The sequence below is a fragment of the Dasypus novemcinctus genome, chromosome 30 (assembly GCF_030445035.2).
Source record: "Dasypus novemcinctus isolate mDasNov1 chromosome 30, mDasNov1.1.hap2, whole genome shotgun sequence".
NCBI lineage: Eukaryota > Metazoa > Chordata > Mammalia > Cingulata > Dasypodidae > Dasypus > Dasypus novemcinctus.
Genome location: NC_080702.1, coordinates 47,610,613 through 47,627,159, shown reverse-complemented (window position 1 = coordinate 47,627,159; position 16,547 = coordinate 47,610,613). Strand labels below are relative to the sequence as shown.

Here is a 16,547-nt window from a genome sequence, read left to right as displayed (position 1 = left end):
ACCAGGTGCAATGGATGTGTCATGATGATGGGAGAGAGTGTTGCTGTGGGGTGAGTGGGGGGCGGGGGCGGTGGGGTTGAATGGGACCTCATATTTTTTTTTAATGTAATTTAAAAAATAAATAAATAAATAATTTTAAAAAAATACAGATTTATTAAATTTGTGAGAAATCCCAGTAATATAGATGATGAAAAAGGTTATTTGAAGATGAACGATTTGAGTAGATTAAAGGATCTTTTTTTGGGGGGAGGGGAATAAATTGCTTAGGAAAGTATATCTGTAACATCCTAACCATTTCCTTTTTTTTATTGTGACATTAATAAACTTCCATGTCAGTTTTTGCTAAGCACAGACACAACTGTACTCACTCTGGGGGTGCCCCTTTGCTCCTTCTGCTGGGTGGCCTGAGAGAAGGGCAGGTATAATACCCCTGGAAATGAGTCAGTGCAGGGCTGAGACTTCACAGCCTGAGGCTGTGGACAGGCAAATTTTTCTTTATATATAAGCCTGTCATATACATATACATATATGTATACGTATACATATACTTATATGTATACGTATGTATATTTTTCCTGCTAGGTTTTGTCTGCAGCAGTTTATAGGATCTTGAACATAGGATGAGATGCCCATGATAAAAAAGGATCAAAAGCTATTTGTATCTTGAATTCCTTAATATGCCTGCATCTTTATAGTGGGGGAAAGGAAAGGGAGGGTGGTTGGTCTGGTGGCTCCTTGCCAAGGCTGGGCAGTGGGAGAACTTGGGCAGCGAGAGACCAAGGATCCAGAAAAATGTGGCCCCAAAGTGCGTGCCTTCCCGGAGAAGAGGGGCAGCCACAGGCCGGGACAACCATGTGTTTGTGTTTCTTCAGGATGACATTGGAGCTGTCATAAGTAGAGGACGGAGATGGCATTGAGCTGGGTAGGAGTGCAGCAGGGCTTGGGCACGGTCTCTGGCCTGATGAAGTGGACGAGCATCTGCACGATGGCGTGGTTGGCGGGTTCAGGTAGGAGTGGAGTGGGAAGGCGCACTCCCCCTCTCGCAGTACTACGCAGCATAGACTTTGGGGGCGATGACCCAGTCCTGCCAGCCCGGGTGGCGGAAACTGACACACAGCTCGTGCTTCTTACACACCTGCCCCTCGTCGCTGCTGCTGCTTTCTGCCACGTTGGCCAACCTCAGCGTCTCCTGGCTCTCGGGCGTCTTGCAGGGGTTCTGGCTGCGCTGCTTGCCCGCCGCGGACCCGACGCTGCGCAGGGGGCCCTCGGTGGCCTTGAAGAACGCCCCCAGGAAGGGCTGCTTGCTCTGTGGCCCGAGCCGCCTGACGAGGCCCGCCGGCTTGTGGCTGATGCTCTGCCCGTGCAGCGTCTCCACCAGGAGCTGCAGGCCCAGGTTGCACCGCGATGACCACCCAGTGGCTGCTGGTGGCCGTGATGTCCAGCACCAGCCGGCCCTCCTCGGAGGCCCAGAGGGTGCGACTGTCGAGCAGGAACAGGCCCGACTCCCCGCCCAAGTGCTCCTGCAGCCCCTGGGGAACGCTGATCCGGAACGTCTCGATGTCAAAGCGTTCCCGGACACAGTCCTGTGGATCCGGAATTTGGCTGCAGTACCCTTCTGGAATCCCGATGGTGGCAGCGTGGGGGGAAGGGCTCTCTGTCATACTCCACGCGGCTGACGAAGCTCGTGACCCTGTTGGCCTGGGTGAGGAAGGGGCTGTTTCGCAGGCTGGCCAGAGGGGTCCCTGGGTACTGAAGACGGCCTTGCGCGGGCGCAGCGGGGCGGGTCGTCAGCAAGTGCCACCTGCAGCAAGTAACCGATAGGCGTGTACGGCTGCCTGCCCCCCTCCACCACCTGGGGCGGCGAGGGCCCCAGTGCCTGGTGCCAGGAGCCGGGTGCAGGGTCAGCGCAGAGAGCCGGCGAGATGCACGTGCGTTTGCTGCACGCTGAAGCGCCCCCAGCTTCGAGGCCCTCTGGGCACCCCCGTGCTACACTCTGTCTTGGCTGACTTCAGCCTGGACAACGAGGTGCACTCAAGTTTCATCCACCAGCGCCTCTGCAACCAGGAGCAGGGTGAGATGTAGCCCGAGATCCTCTCCATCTTACGCTTGCCCCACCGACCTTGCTGCCACCTCCAGGACAAACCCAACTCTGAGTGCATGTGCCATGGCTGTGGAGGCTGGAGGGCCCGAAGGCCAGGGCTTCTCCTCCCCCTACAAGATTAAAGGAGTTTAAACTTCATCATCACCAACGTACTTCCATGGGACAGAATGTTGCATCTCCAAAACCAGATTGGACTTTGTTTATTATAAGAGTCCTTCCTTCCTTCCTTCCTTCCTTCCTTCCTTCCTTCCTTCCTTCCTTCCTTCCTTCCTTCCTTCCTTCCTTCCTTCCTTCCTTCCTTCCTTCCTTCCTTCCTTCCTTCCTTCCTTCCTTCCTTCCTTCCTTCCTTCCTTCCTTCCTTCCTTCCTTCCTTCCTTCCTTCCTTCCTTCCTTCCTTCCTCCTTTCTTTTCCTTCCTCTTCTCCTTTCCTCCTTTCTTCCATTTTTCCAAGAAAATTTACATTCATGGTTAGTAAAAAGAAAGAGAAATTCAACAGCATGTGGTGGAGAATTTTTCAACTATGTTGATAATAAAGGTTACTCTACTTGCTAAAGCTGAACATCAAATTGGTTTCTGAGTTACTATATATCAGCAAATAATTCAATTCTCATTACTAGAAAAGAACATATTATTTTCTCAGAAAAAAAATCAGACATTCTTAGAAATCATGTCTAAAATAAATCTGAAAGGAGGAACCCTGCTTTTAAGTAAGACTGAATAGAACAATTTGGAGTTCTACATAAGATTTACACCTAATAAAATGAAATGATTTTCCCTGATTATTTCTTGAAATCAGAGTAAAACATTAAATATACTGCATTTCAGAAGGTCATTCTGGTAGAATCTAAGTTAATGTTAAGCATATAAAGCTTCCTGCATATTTTTATATTGTCAGAGGTAGGCTCTAGAGAATGCGAAAAAGAGAAGACAAACTCTGTCTCTTCTGGATGATCTTCCATACAAATAGCAATTCTGACTGGCAGTCTTTTGAGTGTCATAGGCACATTGATGCTATTCTCTCCATTAAAACCTGAAATAATGCAGTAATGAACAGGGAAATGTACTATCAGGTATAAAATAAAGCATATCATCATGTGAGCATATTAAAACATTGTGGTCTTTGTTCAAGAGGGAAAAGTCAAATAAATATATTAGGTAATTCAGGTAGGAATTTATTATTTTTAAAAGATGTCAGTGGAAATCTATGTGAAATAAGTAATATTCCATAAATGTTGTTGGCTCATGAAGATTACCATAAAGAGGAAGATTGTGGGAGGATGGTGATCAATTCTCAGGCATAGCTGAATACTCTCATATAAATAATGGGGAAAGAGAAAAAGCATTCTAAGGGACCTGCTTTGGGTGTTAGCAGACCAGGACTGTGCTAAACAACTCCCAGAAGGGTGAGGGACATAAAGAAAATGAACCTGACAAAGGCAAATGTGAGTTACCAAGCCCCTGTGGTGGCCAGGACAGGCTCCCCTCCATAACCATCACCCTGGAGATACAAAGGTGGAGTAAAAAGCTTGGCCCACTGCAGCAAATGAGAGAGGATCAGACCTCTTCCCCTATGTCAGCTGTATCAAGGGAAAAATGATGTGGGTTAGGGATGCTTTTCTTCAGTGAATTTGGCCAGCAGAATTCTTTTTTAGTTATTTATTTTTAATTTTTTAAAGATACATACATCATAAAAAATGTTATATTAAAAAATTAAAGAGGTTTCCATATAACCCACACCCTGCAGAACCCGACTCCTTCTACATCAACAACCTCTTTCAACATAGTGGCACATTCATTGCATTTGGTGAATACATTTTGGAAAACTGCTGTACCACATGGATAATAGTTTGCATAGTAGTTTACACTCTTCCCAAGTACCTTCAGTGGGATGTGGCAGGATATATAACGTCCAGCATCATTCCCTGCAATATCATTTAGGACAACTCCAAGACCCCAAAATGCCCCACATCACATGTCTTCTTCCCTATTCCTGCCTTCAGCAAAAACTGTGGACACTTTTTCCACATTAATGCTACCAATTCTTCCATTACTAGTCACAATAGTTCTATAGTAGAATTCCAGTAAGTCCACTTTAATTGATATTTTATTCTTCCATCCTGTGGACCCTCAGATGGTGATTTCTACTCCACCTCTATATCAAAAGGGGACTTAGATCCCACATGGTTGATGGATGCAATCCTCCTGCATGGACTTGTAGGTACTCTCAGGTCCCTGGTGTTGAGGTTGAACATATTCACCTCCCTGTTAGCTGACTTGTATAAGTCCAGCAAGCTGGAGAAGAGGAGTTCCAACTCTACTGAGACTCAGGGCCCAGCTGGCACAAGGCCAGTCCAGAGACCGAAGTCTCCTGGGTATACAACAACCTGAGCCCCAATCACAGGTTCAGTAAAAGTGATGGAAGAGGCATGTGTAAAAAGGTCACGTCTGAGTCCAAATCCATAACACTCAGGAATAGAAATTACATAGTAGGGTCCACTGACAAGGCACGGAACTCCAGAGCGAACTGTCATGATCATATAATCTGTGTGTCTCTCTATTCCTCAGGAGCATGAGTAACTGGGGTTTTATCTATGTTGGCTGTCTCTGTGGTGCTGCTGAGACCTGCTTAAGCATGACCCTTCTGATGACTTTCTGATCCTTTTTTGAAGACTCTTAGCCATATAAAATCATTTGTCTTTACATTTCTCCCTTTAATTCAAGGCATTCTTTTAGTTGCATCATCAGATAGTGATTGCTAGTAATTTCTCAGTGCCAGTAAGGCTCATCCACTAGAGTCATGTCACATGCTGTGGGGAAAGTAATGCATTTACTGGCTGAGTATGACTCATAGAGTGCTCACTTCTATGCAACATCAAGGCCTAGTTCAAGTTTCAGGTGCACAGTCTTATGAGCAGAGTCATCAGTGTCAAGGGCTCATCATGGGAGTATCCTTCTTCACTGATCTTTGCCCTTGCACTTGGGGGATAGTTGCTGTTCCACTGGCAAATGTGACAGAGCTCCCCCGGATAGGAACTCAACACTCCCTCAGTTCTCATTTGTAACTGAAACTACTATGAAATTAACCAACATACATGCGAACATTTTTATTTACACTATGTATAGGCCCTGGAAGATTTCCTCCCAACCATGTGTCCCCTGTCAATAACACCCCACACCAGCTTTCCTCCCCTGCTATTGTTGAACCACTCTGTGGTACAAAACTTCTTCTAAAATGAAGCCTAATTTTTTGCCAAGTTCAATTAATAGGAAAATGAAATATTACTGAAAGGTTAAAAGACTAGAAATATAATACATACTAATTTAGAAAAATTAAAATAAAGTAAAAATAAAATGGGGTATTAGAAATGAAAAATATCATAAGACTTCTTTTTTGGCATTTTACTTTTCATCACTGTTGTAGGTATTGCCCTGCATGTATAAGGCAATTTCTTTCATATCTTCCTCCATTTGTGCATCCATGTTTTCCCTAATTTTTAATGCTGTCTTCAAATATGTTTTAGATCAAGTAAAGTCATATATATAATATAGGAACTCCCATGTATCCAATATCAAACCCTTTTCCCCTTTCCCAACAATGATCTTTATACACGTTCATGTTATTTTTGCTGCAGTTGATGTACAGATATTGAAACAGAGCTATAAAACATTAATCAATTTGGTTTACTTAATGGTTTATATTTTAGTCTATACAATTGTCTAAATTTATAGTTACATTATGTTTTACATTATGGTTTATAATTTCACGTATAGGCTTTTATACATTTTGGTGTAATTTAACATCTCTATATCCATTACTGCATGATCTTGTGGAACACTTTCATTGCCCCGCAGTTACCCTGCTTTCATCTATTCTATTCCTCTCTCCCCCTCCCCTCAAGGCCCATAGTGACAACCAATCTTCACTGCTTGAAGGACCAGATTCACAGATTATTGCAGCAATGCTGAAGGCTTGACATACTGAACTGTCCTCCCCAATTGGAGTCACCAATTCTCTCAAGAGACACAATTCCTTCTATTCCAGAACATCAGCCCTACCCAGGATGTGAGCACACATTCCCATGCATTGTGTAGTTCTCCACCCAATAATGTAGCACACTATGACAAGATGAGCACTCACACACTCCCTTGAAGCCTGTCTTATTCTAGATGCTCCCCACCCTTAAGCACCTTAAACCGGTAATCCATCCTTATCATATTTTCTAAAGTGTTTTCTCAACATTATAGTTTCAATCACATACCCGAAAATATCTCCTTTTCAACTGTTTCTCCCAGGCCTGCCCCAATTCCTTGGGCCATTTGTACCATCCTCCAAATCCTAGCCACCCTTAATCTTGTAAAACCCCACCAGAAGTTATCCTTATGCCCCCATCTCATGCTTTCCCTATACTAATAATAACCGAAACTTTTTAATAGATTTCACCCATGTGGGTGTCTGCTCTCAACATTCCTCTCCCCGCCAATTTCCTGTAAGCCTATCATCCAATCTCTAGCTCTCTGGGACAGCTTGATTTCCTTATTTCATATAAGAGAAGTCATGTAGTATTTGTCCTTCAATGCCTGGCTTGCTTTACTCAACATAAGATCCTCAAGATTCATCCATGTTTTCCCATGTGCTTGTACTGTTTTCCTTCTTATAGCTGAGTAGTATTCCATTGTATGTATATACCATATTTTGTTGATCAATTCATCCTTTGATGTGCATTTGGGTTGATTCCAACTTTTGGCAAAACTGAATAACGTCGCTATGAAAATTAATGTCCATATACTTCCTTGTGTTCTTGTTTTCAGTTCTTCTGGGTATATACTCAGCAATGGGGTTGCTGGGTCATGTGGCAAGTCTATAGGTAATGTTTGGAGAATCCACCAAAGTGTCCTCCAGAATGGCTGGAAGCTCCTGCATTCCCACCAGAAGTGGATGAGTGTTCACATTTCTCCACATCCTCTCTAATACTTGTAATTTTCTTTAAAAAAAAAAATAGCCACCAGTCTAATGGGAGTAAGATGGTAACTCATTGTAGTTTTGATTTGCATTTCACTAAAAGCTAGAGATTTTGAGTATTTTTTTTTTCAAATGCTTTATAGCCACTGTATTTCTTCTTTGGAAAAGCGTCTATTTACATTTCTTGCAAATTTTTAAAATGGGATGTTTGTATTTTTATATTTGAGAAATACTAGTTCTTTAAACACACAAGATATTAGTCGCCTATCAGATGCATGGTTACCAATTATTTTCTCCCATGGTATAGACTGTCTTTTCACTTCCTTGAAAAAATCCTTTGAGGTGCAAATGGCTTAAATTTTGAGGAGATCCCATTTATCTATTTGTTCTCTTGCAGCTTGTGCTTTGGGTGTGAAGTTGATTAAGCCATTTCCTATTACATGGTCCTTTAGATGCTACCCTACATTGTTTCCCAAGGTCTTTGTGGTCTTGGCTCTTATATTTAGGTATTGGATCCATCTTGAGTTGATTTTTGCATAACGTGTGAGAAGGCAATCGTCTTTCATTCTTTTGCATGTGGACATCCAATTCTCCAGGTAACATCTGTTGAAAAGGCCATTCTCTCACAGTCGTATGGGCTTGGTGGCCTTGTCAAATATCAAGTGACTGTGTATATAAGGATCTATATTGGAACTCTCAATTTGTTGCCATTTATAAATGTGTCTATCCTTGTGCCAATATCATACTGTTTTCACTACTGTAGTTTTGTAGTATATTTTGAAGTCAGGTAGTATGATTCCTCTAATTTCATTTCTCTTTTTCAATATGTCTCTTGCTATTTGGGGTCAGTTACTTTTTCAAATAAATTTCATAGATATTTTTTCTGGTTCATTAAAAATGCTGTGTTGATGGTTATTGTGATTGCATTGAATCTATAGATCAGTTTTGGTAGGACAGACATCTTAATGATATTTAGTCTTCCTCTTCAAGAACAGGGAATATTCTTCCTTTCACTTAAGACTTCTTTGATTTCTTTGAACAGTGTGTGGAGATTTTGGGGAAAAGTCTTTTACATCTCTGGTTAAATTTATTACTAGGTATTTGGTTATTTAAATTTACTATTTTAAATGGTATTTGTTTCCTGATTTCTTCCTCATATTGATCATTATTGGTGTACAGAAATTCTACTGATTTTGTCCTTTAATCTTATAACCTGTGACTTTATGGAGCTAGTTTCCATGTTCTAGAAGCTTTGTTGTAGACTTCTCAGGATTTTCTATGTATAGGATCATGTCATTAGCAAATAGTGAAATTTTGACTTCTTCCTTTCCAGTTTGGGTGCCTTTTATATCTGGCTCTTGCCTCAGTACTCAAGCAAGTACTTCTAACATAAAGTTAAATAGAAGGGATAATAGAGGGATTTCTTGTCCTGTTCCTGATCTTAGAGGGAAAGATTTTAGGATTTCACCATTGTAAGTGATGTTAGCTGTGGGTTTTTCATATATACCCTTTTTCATGTTCAGAAATTTTCCTTTTATTCCTGTCTTTTGCAATGTTTTTATCAAGAAATGATATACTGTATTTTGTCAAATTCTTTTTCTGCTCCTATAGATTTTTTTCCCTTTGATCTGTTTATGTGGCATATTACACTAATTGATTTTCTTATGTTGAACCATCCTTGCATAACAGCAAAGAAACTTACTTGGCCATGGTGTATAATTCATTTAATGTGTTGTTGAATACAATTAGAGAGTATTTTGTTGAGAATATTCACATCTAGCTTGATTAGAGATCTTGGCCTGTAATTTTCCTTTCTTGTGGTGTCTTTGTTTGGCTTTAGTATTATGGTAATGTTGGCATCATAGAATGAGTTAGGCAATGTTCCTTCTTGATTAATATTTAGGAAGAGTTTCAGCAAGATTCATGTTATTTCTTTCCAGAATGTTTGTTGACCTATCTGTGAAGCCATCTGACCCCAGTCTCTTCTTTGTTGGGAGATTTTTAATGACCAAGTCTATCTCTTTACTTGTGATTGGTTTGTTGGGAACATCAATTTCTTTTTTTGTCAAAGTAAGCTGCTTATGTGTTTTTAGGAATTTCTTCATTTCTTCAAAATTGTCCTTCTTGTTTGAATCTAGTTTTTCAAAATACCCTCTTATGAAAGTCGTTATTTCTGTGGGGTCAGTGGTCATATCCCCTTTCTCATTAATTATTTTTCATGTTTGTATTTTCTATATTTTCTACATTGTTAATCTAGTTAAGGGTTTGTCAATTGTTTTTGATCTTCTCATAGAAGCAGTTCTTTGTTTTGTTTATTTTTTTGTAGTGCTTTCTTATTTTCTTCTTTTTTTTTTTTAGTCTGCTCTGATTTTTGTTATTTCTTCATTTCTTCTTCTGTTTGGGGTTAGTTTCTCATTTTTTTCACTAATTCCTCCAAGTGTGCGGGTTATTCTTCTATCTTAACTTTCTTCTTATTTGATGTATGTATTTATGGCTATGAATTTCCTTCTCAGTATATTTTTTGCTGCATTCCATAAGTTTTGATATGATTTATTGCCATTTACATTATTTTCAAGTTAGTTACTGATTTCTTTTGAGATTACCTCCTTGATCCACTGTTTATCTAATATTGTATTGCTTAACTTCCATATCTTTGGGCCTCACCTGGTTCTCTGACCCTTGCAGATTTCCAACTTCATTCTGCTGTGGTCAAAGAAATTACTTTGTATGATTTCATTCTTACTGAATTCATTGAGACTTTTTCTGTGTCTTAACATGTGGTCTAGCTTGGAGAATGATCCATGTGCACTTTAGAAGAATGTATATCCTTATGTCTTTGGGTGTATTGCTCTTTAATTGTCAGTTAAGTACAGATCCTCAAATACATTATTCAAGTCTATCTTTCCTTATTGATTCTTTCTTGATACATACTGTCTAATGATGATAATAGTTACCAAAATCCCCCAATATAATTGTAGAGCCATTTATTTCTCCATTTCACTTTTCCAGGGTTTGTGTCACATATTTTGAGGTACCCTGGTTAGGTGCACCAATGTTGATGATTGTTCTTTTTTTTCTTGAAAGACTACCTCTTTTACTAATACTTAGTGTCCATCATTTCTCTCACAATATTTTTAATTTAGTTTATTTTATTGCCTTTTTTATTGAAGATATAGTCACACAAGTTCTGTTACATTAAAAAATATAGGAGTTTCCCATATATCCCACACCCAACCCCACCCTAATCCTTACACATCAACAATGTCTATTTTGACCAATATTAGTATAGTTAACCCTTCTCATTTTTGGTTCTTGTTTGCTACTAAGATTATTTTCAGTCCATTCACTTTCATCGTCCTTGCAGCTCTGTGCCTCTTGTTGGTTTCTTGTAGACAGCATATAGAAGGGTCATATTTCCTTTTCCATTCTACCAAACCGTACCTCTTGACTGGTGAGTTTAATCCATTAACATTCATTGTTATTTCTCTCATGGTATTACCTACATTAGCCATATATTCTTTGGATTTATGTCTGTCATTTGCTGTTTTTATTTCTCTTTTTTTTTCTTTCTACCTACAGATCTCACTTCAGTATTTCTTGAAGTGCAGGTTTCTTGTTGGTATACTGTCTTAGTTTCTATTTAATTGTTAATATTTTGAATTCTCCATCATTTCTAATGCCCGTTTTGCTGGACATAGAATTCTTGCCTGGATTTTTTCTTTTTTCTTTTAGTATATTGACCATGTCATACCACTGCACTCTAACCTCCTTGGTTTCAGATGAGAAATCAGCACTTAATCTTATTGAGTTCCCCTTATATGTAATGGATCTCTTTGCTCTTGCTGCTTTCAGTATTTTTTCTATATCTTGAGCATTGGATAATTTCACATGTATATGTCTTTTAGGAGGCATATTGGGATTTATAATGTTTTGGGTACACTGCACTTCCTGGACATGCACATCCATCTCCCTCAATAAGTTTGGGAACTATTCAGCCATTATTTCCTCCACCACCTCTTCTGTTGCCTTCCCCTTCTCTTCTGGGATGCCTATAATACATATGGGTTTACATTTTGCACTGTCATTCAGATCGCTAAGTCCTTGCTGATTTTTTTTCTATTTTTTTAACTATCAATTCTAATATATGTTTGATTTCAGATGTACTGTCTTCCACCTAATTCTTTACTTTGTCTCTTCAAATTTGCTGTTATTTGTGAGGAGTGTATTTTAGAATTTTTGGATTGTACCTTTCATCATCATGACATCTATTATATGTTTGGTTATGTTTAGACTTTCTCCAGTATGCTTTCCAAGTATTTTCTTTTTCTTTTTTTTTAAATTGACTTTGTAATAATATTACATTAAAATATATGTATATATATATATATGAGGTCTCATTCAACCCCACCACCCCCACCCCACCTTCCCCGCCCCCCCCAGCAACACTCATTCCCATCATCATGAATGACACATCCATTGCATTTGGTAAGTACATCTTTGGGCACCTCTGCACCTCATGGTCAATGGTCCACATCATGGCGCATACTCTCCCCAATTCCATCCAGTGGGCCCTGTGAGGATTTACAATGTCTGGTAATTGCCCCTGAAGCACCATCCAGGGCAGCTCCATGTCCCAAAGATGCCTCCACCTGTCATCTCTTCCTGCCTTTCCCCATACCCATCAGGCACCATGTCCAATTTTCCCAATCCAATGCCACCTTTTCTATGTGGACATTGGATTGGTTGTGTCCATTGCACCTCTATGTCAAGAGGAGGCTCAGATTCCACATGGATGCTGGATGTAATCCTCCCACTTTCAGTTGTAATCACTCTAGGCTCCATGGTGTGGTGGCTGTCCTTCTTCTACTCCATCTTAGCTGAGTGTGGTGAGTCCAATGAATCAGATTGTAGGTGCTGGAGTCTGTTGAGGCTTAGGACCTGGCTATCACATTGTCAGTCCAGAGATTCAAATCCCCTAAATATATCTTAAACCCCAGGACTAACTGCACCTCCAGCACATTAGCATGAAAGTCTTATGAAGAGAGATCCCATCTGAGTCCAGATTCATAACACATAAACACCATTTCCAAAGAGGGGCCATCTGACCTGGTAGTTAACCCCATCGGCCATGACCATAACTCTCATGGGTCTCTTTAGCCCTCAAAGGAACCAATACCTGGGGTTGTATCTACTTTATCTGTCTCTTAGAATCTGCTCAGTTGTGCATAAGGGCAATCCTTCTGCCAGCCTCCAGACTCTTTTTTAGAGACTCATAGCCATATAAACTCATTTCTCCTTTCCATTTCCCCCTTACATTAGGTCAAACAGCATTTTAAAGTCATGTTATTTTATGTAGACAGGGATATTCTGCTGATCCGCATTGAACCTTCCGTATAAGGTCATTTTCCAGTTGCATCATCAGTTGGTAGTTGATAGTGGTCCCTCGGTGCCAGGGAGGCTCATCCCCGGGTGTCATGTCCCACGCTGGGGGGAAGGCATTGCATTTACATGCTGAGTTTGGCTTCGAGACTGGCCACATTTGAGTAACATGAAGGCTGTCAGGATGAAATTCCCAGGCACAATGCTGCTCTAGGCCTTGTTCTTATTTTAGGCTTATCAGCTCACAAGCATAGTTATTAGCATCAGGGGCTCACTGTTGAACCCTCACTCCCTCCTGGTCCCCGCCGCTGCACCTGGGAGACTTTCGCTACTCCCCTAGGGACCACGACAGAGCACCACTGGCCAGGAACCCAGTACCCCTCCTGCTGTGGTTTTTCATTGTTGCCACTATGAGTATATCCAAACATTACCATGCACCCTGGACATATGTTCTGTACAGCTCCCTGTCAGCCATATATCAACTGTCAATGGTATCCTATACCAGTATCCCTCCATTGCCATTGTTGAACAACTCTGTGATCCAGAACTCCCTGGAATCTGAAGCCCAATATAATGTCAGGGTCCCTTAGTAGGAAATGGCATATAGCGATGGGTTTAAAGGTTAGATAAAAAATACGTGTTAAATTGGAAAAAATTCTACATCCTATCTTTTTCTTCCCCCCCCCCCCCTAATTATTGAGCTTCTCTTCACTGGAGTCCTAGACCACAGCAATGCATATATATAATATACAGCACTCCCATACATCCACCACAAAACCTTTTCCCTTCCACAGCGATGCCCTTACACCCTATTCACATCATATTTCCTTAACGTGGTGTACAGAGTCTGAGACAATAGCTATCTAACAAGGTGACATCTGTGCTTACATTGTGGTGCATACTTTAGGATACACAGTTTTTTACATTCTTAGTTATCCTATGTTTTACATTATGGTTTACATTACCAGTCTGTCATCTCCTATATGTTATGGTGTAATATTACATGTTTTATATCCATCCTTGTGTACTCTCATGAAACTCCTCTCTTACCCCCCATTTACCTTGGTTCCACACATTTAACGTCCATTTTCCCTTCCACCTTGGTGCCCATAGAGACAGCCAACCTCCGTTTCCTGAGGAGCCACTTCCAGAGATAGATGGAATAGTGTTCAGGGCCTAACTTGCTCAACTGCCCCAACGCCCTGGGAGCCACCCTTTCTCTGAAGGGATACAGTTCCCTCTATTTGATGGCATTAATCCTCCCCAGAATGTGGGTGCACCCCCACTCTCACTACTTGGGTTTCTACCCCATGGTGTCACCCACTCTGGCAAAATGAACATTTAGACATTCCCCAGGAGCCCGTCATGCATCAGACCCTCCCCTCAGAGCGTTCTAAACAGGTAACCCTCTTTATTATATTTTGATATGATTTTTCTCGGCATTTTACTTTCCACCAACACCTGACCCTCACCTGTGTTCGTATGCTACCCCTCCCTCTCCACTTTTGGGCAATGTTACCCATCCGTCCCTCCCCAGCCACCATCAAACCCGCAAAGCCCCAACCAAAGGCAACCCCTTGCCCCCCTTTTATCTCTTCTGTGTGTTCATACTTACCACCATCTCGTCTTAAATCCACCCCTGCAGACATCGACTCACATACTTCCTCCACCCTCCAATTTCCTGTAAGCCTATCGTTCAGTCTCTTGCTATCTAGGGCAGCTTGGTTATTTCATATAATTGAGGTCATGTAGTATTTTTCCTTCAATGTCTGGGTTGCTTCACTCAACATAAGGTTCTCAAGATTCATCCATGTTTTCACATGTGTTTGTAGTGTGTTTGTTCTTACAGCCGAGTAGTATTCCATTGTGTGTATATACCACATTTTATTGATCCATTCATCTGTTGATGGGTTTTGGGTTGATTCCAACTTTTGGCGATAGTGAACAATGCTGCTATGAACATTGGTGTACATATATTGGTTTGTGTCCTTGTTTTCAGTTCTGCTGGGTATATACCCAGCAGTGGTATTGCTGGGTCATATGGCAAATCTATGGCTAGTTTTTTGAGAAACTGCCAAACTGTCGTCCAGAATGGTTGGATCCTTCTGCATTCCCACCAGCAGTGGATGTGTGTTCCCCTTTCTTCAAATGCTCTTCAGCACTTGTATTCTTCTGTTTTTTTCATAGCTGCCAATCTTATGGGTGTAAGATGGTATCTCATTGTGGTTTTGATTTGCATTTCCCTGATAGATAGAGATTTGGAACATTTTTTTCATGTGCTTTTTTGCCATTTGTATTTCTTCTTTGGAGAAGTGTCTGTTTAAGTCCTTTTCCCATTTTTTAAATGGGTTGTTTATCTTTTTATTTTCAAGATATAGGAGTTCTTTATATATGCAAGTTATAATTTTCTTATCAGATATATGGTTGCCAAATATTTTCTCCCAATGTGTGGGCTCCCTTTTTACTTTCTTGACAAACTCTTTTGAGGTGCAGAAGGCTTTAATTTTGAGGAAGTCCCATTTATCTATTAGTTCTTTTGCTGCTCGTGCTTTTGGTGAGATATTCATAAGTCCATTTCCTATTACAAGGTCCTGTAGATGTTTCCCTACACTGCTCTCTAAGGTTTTTATGGTCTTGGCTCTTATATTTAGGTCTTTGATCCATCTTGAGTTGATCTTTGTATAAGGTGTGAAATGGTAATCCTCTTTCATTCTTCTACATATGGCTATCCAGTTCTCCAGACACCATTTGTTGAATAGGCCACTCTCTCCCACTTGAGAGGGTTTGGTGGCTTTATCGAATATTATGTGGCTGTATATGTGAGGTTCTATATCAGAGCTTTCAGTTTGATTCCATTGGTCTATGTGCCTCTCCTTATGATAATACCATGCTGTTTTCACTAACGTAGCTTTGTAGTATTTTTTGAAGTCAGGTAGTGTGATTCCTCCAATTTCGTTTTTCTCTTTCAGTATGTCTTTGGCTATTCGGAGTCTCTTTCCTTTCCAAATAAATTTCATAGTTAGTTTTTCTAGTTCCTTAAAGAAGACTGTGTTGATTTTTATTGGGATTGCATTGAATGTGCAGATCAGTTTTGGTAAGATAGACATCTTAATAATGTTCAGTCTTCCTATCCATGAACAAGGAATAGTCTTCTATTTATTTAGGTCTTCTTCGATTTCCTTGAACAATCTTGTATAGTTCTCGGTGTATAAGTTCTTTATCTCTTTAGTTAAATTTATTCCTAAGTATTTGATTTTTTTATTTACTATTGTGAATGGTATTTGTTTCTTGATTTCCTCCTGATCTTGCTCATTATTGGTGTACAGAAATGCTACTGATTTTTGTGCATTGATCTTATAACCTGCAACTTTATTAAACTCATTTATGAGTTCTAAAATCTTTGTTGTAGATCTCTCAGGGTTTTCTATGTATAGGATGATGTCATCTGCGAATAATGAAATTTTGACTTCTTCCTTTCCAATTTGAATGCCTTTTATTTCTGGTTCTTGCCTCAGGGATCGAGCAAGTACTTCTAAGACAATGTTAAATAGGAGTGGAGACAGTGGGATTCCTTGTCTTGTTCCTGAGTTTAAAGGGAAGGAGTCTAGGATTTCTCCATTGTAAACAATATTGGCTTTAGGTTTTTCATATATACTCTTTATCATGTTCAAAAAATTTCCTTGTATTCCAATCTTTTGGAGTGTTTTTATCAAGAAAGGGTGCTGTATTTTGTCAAATGCTTTTTCTGCATCAATAGATATAATCATGTGATTTTTTTCCTTCAATCTGTTTATATGGTGTATTACGTTGATTGATTTTCTTATGTTGAACCATCCTTGCATACCTGGGATGAATCCCACTTGGTCGTGTTGTATAATTCATTTAATGTGCTGTTGAATATGATTAGCAGGTAGTTTGTTAAGTATTTTTGCGTCTAGGTTCATTAGAGATATTGGTCTGTAATTTTCCTTTCTTGTGATATTTTTGTTTGGCTTTGGTACTAGGGTAATGGTGGCATCATAGAAGGAGTTGTGTAATGTTCTTTTCGTTTCGATTTTTTTGGAATAGTTTCAGCAGTATTGGTGTCAGTTCTTTCCGGAATGTTTT

At 40.3% G+C, this 16,547-nt stretch overlaps 1 pseudogene; it reads right to left on the bottom strand.

Moving 5' to 3' along the window:
- Positions 1–689: 689 nt before the first annotated feature.
- Positions 690–2,099, bottom strand: LOC131276882 (bone morphogenetic protein 7 pseudogene; annotated as a pseudogene).
- Between the last annotated feature and the right edge of the window lie 14,448 nt (positions 2,100–16,547).